Here is a 9,954-nt window from a genome sequence, read left to right on the forward strand (position 1 = left end):
AGAAGACATCAAGTTTATCCCAAAGACTCAGCACGGATTGAGCAAAAACGAGATACAGTCATATGGAGTCTCTTCACAAGTGTGTGACTGCCTCGAAGAATTCTGGCTAATAGAATCCAGTGCGTTATAATGGACGGTAGTTCTGTAACAATTGTCTCAAAAAGAAGAACGTATTTTATAGAATCATTTGAGAGTACAAAAACATGGAAACGCCTCCAACACAATACATTACCATGCCTAATATGATGTAGCAAAGCCGTTGGCATCCAAAACAGCTTCCAGTCGCCTCAGAAAGAATAGATACAGGTTCTGTATTGTTTTTGGGGGAATCTTACACTATTCTTCGTGGAAGTAAGTGACAACGTAAGGTAACAATGATGGAGGTGGATAGCGATCACGCTCCCTTCTCTCCAAAGTGGACCACAAAGGCTCAACAATATTGAGATCCGATGAGTGTGGCAGTTCATCCTTGACTAAGCGAGCTGTGTGAAGAGGGGCTCCGTGGTCTTGGAACACAGCACCAACTTTCAGGAATAAACGTTGTACCATGAAACGACCTGATCAGTCAACATTGCCGGATAATACTTCACAATAACGTGGTCATACAGAGTTACCCAGGGGGCCCATGATAAATAACGATACTGCTGCTCAAATCATCACCGAATCTCTGTCATGTTTGATTATATGAAATATAGTGAAATGATGAAATATGGAATGGTATTAGTGAATGAATGGAAGGTTTATATTAGTTGGAGTAGTTATTAAATGATCTAACGTAGCGATTATATCCTCTAAGATAAAAAGATGACTCATCTCGAAGGAATTATCCGAAAGGAGTGAAGATCGGTAGACGTACGTTTAAGGGAAAACAAATGACTGGAATTTTGGAATTTCAGAAAAACTGGATCAGTTACTCAAGGGAAAGAGCTTAACGAACTGAGAAAGTCAGTAACATGTTTGTCCACCTCTGGCACTTATGCAAGCAGTTATTCCGTTTGGCACTGAGTGATAGAATTGTTGGATATCCGCCTGAAGGTTATCGTACCAAATTCTGTTCAACTGGCGCGTTAGATCGTCGAAATACCGAGCTGGTTCGAGGGGTCTAGCCCTAATGTTCCAAACGTTCTCAGTTGGAGAGAGATCCGGCGACCTTTCTGGCCAAGGTAGGGTTAGCCAATAACAAAAACAAGCAATAGAAACTCTCACCATATGCGACGAGCATTATCTTGCTGAAACGTAAGCCTACGATGTCTTGCCATCAATGACAACAACACGTGGGATGCAATATCGTCGACGTATCACTGTGCTATAAGGGTGCTGCAGATGACATCCAAAGTGGTCCTGTTATGAAATTAAATGGCACCAAAGACCATCACTCCTGGCTGTCGGTCCATATGGTGAGTGACTGTCAGATTGGTATCCCACGATTGTCTGGGATGTCTCCAGACACGTCTTTGTAGGGTATTGCGGCTCAGTTCGAAGAGGGGCTCTTCACTGAAGACAGTTCTACACCAGTCAGTAAGGTTCCAGGCCGAATGTGCCCGACACCACTACGAACGGGTTTGTTGGTGTATAGAGGTCAATGGTAGATGGTGTAAGGGGCGCCGTGAGCACAGTCGCCGTTGTGTGAGCCGACTGACCTTACGGTGACTGAAGCACCACTTGCACGTCGGATCTATAATAATGATGAATGCGCGACTCTGGGTCTCTCTCTGACGACTGCTCGATCCTCACACTCTGTCGTCTCTCTACGTCGATGGTTTCCCTCTTGACGCCGAGTATGGCCGTGGTTCCTGACAGCATCGTCAAATAGTGGTGTCGCTTCTATTCAAGTGTCGAGCGATTCGCCGATTGCTCAATCCAGCCTCTCTGAGCCCAACTACACGTCGTTTCTCAAGTGCTGACATCTGCGTATACTATTTACGTGTCTGTCTGCGAAGGATACTCTCCAATAGAGCACATGGAATAAAATCTGTAAAGACTTTATGCCCTGGTATCAACATGTCCCATGTTTACTGTCGTTGCTAGCTGTCCGGTGAAACCGCGCTGCAGCGTCACGCATTCATTCATCGGCCGCCAAATTTTACAGTTTTGCATTTTCTGTCAGTACTTGTAGCAACATCAATTTGTGACCCACATGCATAAATCCTTCGTGGTACATCTTTTCTTTAATTTTTGTTTTATATTTTTATTTTTTGTCGTATAGTATAGTAATAAGATATGAGAGATTAGAAATAAAGTCAGCCACTTCCCCTGTCAGATTGAGAATGTAATGGGACAAAAAAGAGACAATATTGTTCGAAGTACAATCTGAATGGTTCGGCATGGTAAAATCGCAAAAAAATAGTCTTTGTGTAGTTTCAGTATATTACTCGTTAACTCTTCTTCCAACTGGTTTATATGATCATGAACATTTATCATATTAACATGTGCAGATATTCTTTCACTGTGAAAATATCCTTGATACTCAGACACAGAGATTCTCGACGTCGCCTACTCTGAGGCGAGAGAGCCCGTCGGATTTGTAAGTTAGTGGCGTACCTACTGTAACATACAATGAAGAGCCAAAGAAACAGATACACCTGCCTAATATCGTGTAGGGCTCCGGTAACCACGCAGAAATGCCGCAACACGACGTGGCATAAACTCGACTTATGTCTGAAGTAGTGCTGGAGGAATTGACACCACGAATCGTGCAGGGCTGTACATAAATCCGTAAGAGTACGAGGTGGTGCAGATCTCTTCTGAACAGCACATTCCAAGACATTCCAGATATGCTCAAAAATGTTCATGTCTGGGGAGTTTGATGGCCAGCGGAAGTGTTCGAACTCAGAAGAGTGTTCCTGGATCCACTCTATAGCAATTCTGGATGTATGGGGTGTCGCATTGCCTGCTGGAATTGCTCAATTCCGTCGGAATGCGCAAAGGACATGAATGGATACAGGTGATGAGACAGGATGCTTACGTACGTGTCACCTGTCAGAGTCATGCCTAGACGTATCTGGTTTCGCATATCACTCCAACTGCACACGCCACACACCATTACACAGCCTCCACCAACTTGAACGGCCCCAGCTGACATGCAGGCTCCATGCATGCAGGAGGTTGTCTCCATACCCGTACACATCCATCCGCTCGATACAATCTGAAACGAGACTCGTCCGATCAGGCAACATGTTTCCAGTCATCAACAGTCCAATGTCTGTGTTGACGGGCCCAGGCGAGGCCTAATGCTTTGTGTCGTGCAGTCATCAAGGGTACACGAGTGGGCGTTCGGCTCCGGAAGCCCGTATCGATGATGTTTTCTTGAATGGTTCGCACGCTGACACTTGTTGATGGCCCAGCATTGAAATCTGCAGCAATTTGCTGAAGGGTTTCACTTCTGTCACGTTGAACGATTCTCTTCAGTCGTCGTTGGTCCCGTTCTTGCAGGATCTTTTTCCAGCCGCAGATTTGATGTGTTACCGGATTCCTGATATTCACGGTACACTCGTGAAACGGTCGTACGGGAAAATCGCCACTTCATCGCTATCTCGGAGATGCTGTTCAAAATGGTTCAAATGGCTCTGAGCACTATGCGACTTAACATCTGAGGTCATCAGTCGCCTAGAACTTAGAACTAATTAAACTTAATTAACCTAAGGACATCACACACATCCATGCCCGAGGCAGGATTCGAATCTGCGACCGTAGTGGTCGTTCGGCTCCAGACTGTAGCGCCTAGAACCGCACGGCCAGTCCGGCCGGCGGAGATGCTGTGTCCCATCGCTCGTGTGTCGACTACAACACCACGTTCAAACTCACTTAAATCTTGATAACCTGCCATTGTAGCAGTAGTAACCGATCTGACATCTGCGCCACACACTTGGTGTCATATATAGGCGTCGCCGGCCGCAGCGCCGTATTCGGCCTGTTTACGTATCTCTGTATTTGAATACACATGTCTATACCAGTTTCTTTAGCTCTTCAATGTACAAGCGCCTTCTGACGAACTCCAACCGCCGCACGCCGCCCAAGGAGTACTTCAGAGATACAATACAACGCAGAACATATCTGTACTACCACATAATATCATACGTATAAAAATACGAAACGCAAGTGTGTATTATTTTAAATGCATTAACTTTAACGTAACATTAAGTAACAATACGTTTACTCATTTACAGACGACGAGGGTGCAGAAAACTTTGCACCTCTTCTAACTTAAAGGGAAAAAATCCCAAATTTAGTTTTCCAAAAATTCTCTACCTCATACGCCTTCTATACACTGTGCAATGACTTACGGAGAATAATTGCAGATGTAGTGTTATCTATAACAAGCTGGCCCGACTCTGTTCCCATGCTCGTCACACAAAAAAGTAATAGTTTACTATTGTGAGTCAACAGAACTCCGCTATTACTTCTGCTTGAGAACACACATGTTTTTTAGGTATGTTCGCTGGTTTCCCACTGGCTTTTACTGTGCCATGACTGCCACACCAGATACAGAACTTCCTCAAGTAACGAAGACGGACTCTGTCTGTTAATCTTTGAGATTTATGAGTCAGTCATCAAGACCAGCACGTTAGTCTTTGTTCATGAATATAAAAATCTCTAGAGCGTCCAGTTTCGGTATATAATTAATGTTCACTTATCTGCACCACGGTAACCGAGTACAAATAAATCTCAACACAGCTATTGTATTATGGGACTTTATTGTGAATGTGACATGGGGCGTTTGTATTATACACGATGTAATAAATCGGAATATATTTAAACATTAATTTTTTTAATTTGCATCTCTGTGTTAGACAACCTGTACAGAAACTATACTGCGGTTGTAAGTGTCAAAGGACATGAAATGGAGGCAGTAATTAAGCAGTGAATTATATAGGGTTGTTGCCTATTCCCTATGAAAAAACATATAAGGCCGCGTCAGTCACAGATTTTGTTTTATCCACTATGCGTCTCGATGTTTGACCATGTCATCTTGTGGAAGACGTATTCTACAGCGGAAATAGTTGGTTATGTTATAATTTGTACCGTTGATAATTGAGCGAATTAGTCACAGAAGATAAGGATGTAACATAGGCAATGGCTTAAAAATCTTAAAAGTATTTTCAACGCAAGTGAAGCCACATCTGTGCTGTGCTGCATGCTGCCGCTGTAAATCGCAGCTGCTTCCCACTGTACATCAGCTACAGTCGTTGTTGGGTAACACTCATTTCACAAGACTTCCTGCAAACGTGACGTCATTTTGACGTCACACGCAATATTGACAACCGCAGGAACTGCTGTCGACTTTCTTTAGCGTTTGACGTGGGCTTTTTTCGCACAGGTAACCGCTCACAATACTTAGTGCCCATCTGACTTCATTTTGACGTCACACACAGTGTCCTTGATACGATCTAATATAATTATTATTATGATTAAATGTCACGTAATGGCTTATCGGCGGTTAAAGATTTTATGAGGTCTAAGTTACAGCAAAGACACTAAACTTCTATACTTACATTGTGATGTAGTGGTTATGCGGGTGTAGTAGGAGATTGTATGTTGCTGGTTCGCGTCTGGCTACCTCTAATCTTTTCCTCCTCCTGAAAGAATCTGTGACTTCCTTATTAATTTGATAGATATATGGTCTGTTATATTCAAATGGTTCAAATGGCTCTGAGCACTATGGGACTTAACGTCTGAGGTCATCAGTCCCCTAGACGTAGATCTATTTAAACCTAACTGACCTAAGGACATCACACACATCCATGCCCGAGGCAGGATTCGAACCTGCGACCGTAGCAGCAGGGCAGTTCCGGACTGAAGCGCCTAGAACGGCTCTGTAATATTCGATGTTACATACATAGGTATAAGAATGGTCTCTCAGGAATGAGTTGTCAATGTCAGTGACTCACAAATTAAGTACGTAACACGCAAATAATAGTTAATATTCAAAATACGTTGGTTATCACACAAAATAAACTAGCAGTCAGAATGAAAAGTATAGAGAAGACTGAAACATTTGCAAAAGAGTTAAAAGGTAAGTTGTCTCAGCCATCTATAAAGCTGAAAAGCAAACGTACGAACTAGTTCTTTTAGGTCACTTCTTTGTTGAACAAGAATGTCTTCAATTAAAGTACATATCAACCACCAAAATGACGATTTTCGCTATTTTATTAGAACAAGTTGCTGTAATACCGCCTCGTTTTCAAGAGGCCCTCAGTGTGCCAGTATTTTCGAACAGCATTTTTCATGGAACGTAAGTTCGAGGAGTTGCCGCTTTAATTCATTTACTTGAATGACTATCCGTCCGTTTTAATTACAGACCAGCTCCTGAAACTAGTTTCAGAGTCCCAAAAACTAAACTTATGTTGTTGAGACACCATAATAAACAATGTTAAATATATGCGTTATTGGATTCATTGCTGGTTGACTTTAGCTTGTTTTTCCTTTTTTTTTTTTTCTTTTCAAGCAAATCAACAAGTCTCACAACGGGAGCTGAAAAGACGTATTAGGAAAAATAGAACAATTTTTTCCAGTAAGTTTTAGAATTAATTTCTATAAACATATTAATCTCTTCCTTATCCACGTGAATGCAGAACTTTCAACATTTATTAACAACGAACCGTGCTGCAAATAAAAAGCGTAACCTCCAGTTCTCTCTAGCTGAGGCGAATGTTTTTGTTTTGAACGTCATGTTCGTGTCATGTATTGTGAAACGTACGATCACGAAAGTCGTTAGACTGCTCTTTTCGTTTTCGATATTGCATGTCACGTCAAAATGATGTCATGTTTGCTGGGAGTTTTGTGAGATGGGTATTACCCATTATTGTTATTTAGCGAAGAAGCTACAGTTTGGGCCAAAGAAATTTAAAATTAAAGAGTTTACATAACAGAATCACTGCAATCATTGAGGCCCGATTGCAGCTACGTGGTCTGAAACATTTAGATTACGTGTAAGATTAACGAACAAGTTGCTCAAGACAGTTCTCGGAGAAAGCGTTCAGAACTCCTTTGTAAGACTGGCTGTTCGTGCCGCCTGCAATGAATCCACAGATTTCTGTACTGAAGTCGTATCCAACTGATACTGAGTACTTCCAAGCTACTGAGCGTCAACTTTCTTTGAGTGATTCTGTAACTGTTACTGCGGAACCAAGTGATCGGTGGAAACATTCGACTACTCATTTGACTTTACCTAGGCCGGACAACTTCGCAGTCAGGCGTAATGTCTATCTCGATTAATACAACATATTTGACGATTGCAGTGAACACTCTCCTGCCTATAAAGCCAAACCTCCCTTTCGGTATTTATGGAATACTTCGTTAAATAGACTGGAGCTTCCTACGTCGAGGTTCCATCTCATCAGGGTAATCTTCGAAGCAATGGACAGGCTTGAGCTCCAACGCCTTGACCACCTTGTGATGTGCGTACGAAGGAGTACCCACGCATCTGACACTCCACAGCATGTAATTAAATGCCATTCAGCGTCAAATATGCGCAGTTTCGAAAAGATTTCCTTTATAGTGGTTATTATTTTGTTTCTGTTTCACAGTAAATTTAACTGTTTCTGACAAAGCTTTTTCTTTCGTTCCCAAATACTCTTGGATCTAGAACCAATTCTCTTTTTTTTTCCAAACTACTGAAATGTTTACATGCAGCTGCAGACATAAGTATGGATGAATCGTTTGCACTTTGCAGTATATCGGGAATAATGACTTCGAAACTCCTGATGATGGAGGAGGGCGAGCTGACGTGTTGTGTCCGTGGCGTACATCTTGGCCACAATGCTACCTTCGTCTGTGAGAAAGGGACGGGGCGCAATCAGCTCAGATGGACGCGGCGTGCCTGTGTCTGTGGCTGCAACCTAATGGAATGGGCAGGCCGGCGGGCCCGAGCTCCGCCCACACCAAATCCAATCTGCTGGCGGCCTCGATAACCGGCCGAGACCTTCCGGGGACTACACGCCGTTTCTTCCGCTTCGTTTACTCTGTGGGTGCAGGGTTGACCAACGTCGGCTAGTGCTCTAGCCTCACAGGTGATAAACAAGATTACCATTTACGTTATGTAAGAGCCAATAACTCCAAAGCTACCTGGAGAATACGTTTATTCTATAGAGCGCAAGCAGCTATGACGTTTACTTATCAGACTATTTCGATCACGTCAGTGGCAGCTGGTAATCACATATTCGTAATTATATCGCCAGCGATTGAAAAGCGATCCCTTACTTATTGAAAGATTTTTGCTTTTATTATCCTACATTTTCACTGGTGCCAGTTTATATATGCCAGGTGAATCTCCTAACAATCATCAGGCACATTTTCTGTGGTGTTTCGGCAGACATTTGAAATTTCGCTTTCGCTTGTGTGGCTCTAAACAGCCCAAAAAAAAAAAGTACTGCTCACTTAGTCTTTCGTGCAACGGCCATTGTCAACGGAATGCGTCAGTTTGCTTTGTGTTGCAAACAAAGTGATTTTTAAAGAAGAATTTTACGCGCCCATTCCATAAGTAGTCCCAAACAAGTCTACACCGATATTTGTTTTACCGATACCTATTAATAGAGACAGCAAAACACAAAGATTAACCCACACTGCAGAAGTGACTCGCGTGCAGTTCTGGTCCGAGCTGACTGTTATTTCCATGCAGCAGCACTACTTATTCGCTGTTGGAGTGTATAATATTGTGACTCTCGTAAGAAGAAACATCTATTTCTTTCTTGAGCCGTTTAGGATCTCGAAACAAAGTTTTCGGCAAATTATAGTAGGCATATGGCCATGCTCTTAACTCTGATATCAAATGAGTTAGTGAAGTAAGTATGTTTACTAATGAAATGATATGCTTCGTTTAACGGCGTTCGACAGTTTCTGAATAGACGGTTATATAGATAGAACTCTTGCTAATGAGGTGTCGAAACTTTTCACCAAAATAGCCGGAAAATGTTCCACATTTGAAAAGCAATGCGTCTGAATCGGCTGTATCGGTTTACAGTGCGTCAAATTGGGAACACATGCCGCACTCCGTCGTAGTAGCAACATTTTCGACTGTTTTTCCACAAAACCTCCTCTCTTAAACATGGCGTCTCAGTCAATTTGAAATAGGCTCCCTAAGCCCTTTCTGGTACGCTAGAAGTTAGTACACAGATACTTTTACATGCGTTACCTTAATACGTACACATGTCAGTATGTTGATCGCTTTTTCTCTGCGTCGAACAGTCTTCTCACAAACACGCCACAAACTTTACGACCTGATGTCTGCTGCGTGGTCGTACTGCACCACTAAGTGGACTACGCATGTTTTGCATTTCAACACCTGATCAGCTGCCCAGCAGAAAATAAGCATTAATAGCTTGCTCTCGCCACGTGTACTTCAAGGTACAAACTAACCTAAAAACACAGAACTTCTATCGTTTATAAATAATAGTCTGTAAATGACGTATATACTGATGATTGTTGTTCAGTACATCGTCCTCAGTCACCAACAGTATCTACACCTATACTTGTTACACGCTTTATAATTCCATTTGCAGCTGCCCCGTAACTATGTTACATAAATTAGAGCCAAATGTTTCATTACCGCAACGTATCTTCTTGCTGCATATAAAGATGGACCCTGGCATGAAAACACCACTTCGGAATGTTTACACCGCAAGAGCTAATTCCAATAGCCTTGTCTTTCAATTCCGTCACGTGTCTTGGATGCTTTTGAGAAAAGTCTTGACATCAACCATAACAAGCGTTATATTACAGTACTCATGTCTTCAAGGGCTTTCACTATGTGCACAATGATTTGCTGGAAACCTTGGTTTGATAAGTAGAACCGTTCACTGAATAAAATGGCTGGAGACCGGTAATGTCTTCCACGTCAACACAAAGGAACATTTCTCTCTCTTGTAGCATAAGGTCTAGAGGTAAAAAGCAGAAGTTGTACGTGGAAAACAAGTTAACCATATCACTGGTAAGATAGTGAAGAATCTTGGAATGCAA

This window comes from Schistocerca piceifrons, chromosome 1, assembly GCF_021461385.2.
Source record: "Schistocerca piceifrons isolate TAMUIC-IGC-003096 chromosome 1, iqSchPice1.1, whole genome shotgun sequence".
Classification (NCBI taxonomy): domain Eukaryota; kingdom Metazoa; phylum Arthropoda; class Insecta; order Orthoptera; family Acrididae; genus Schistocerca; species Schistocerca piceifrons.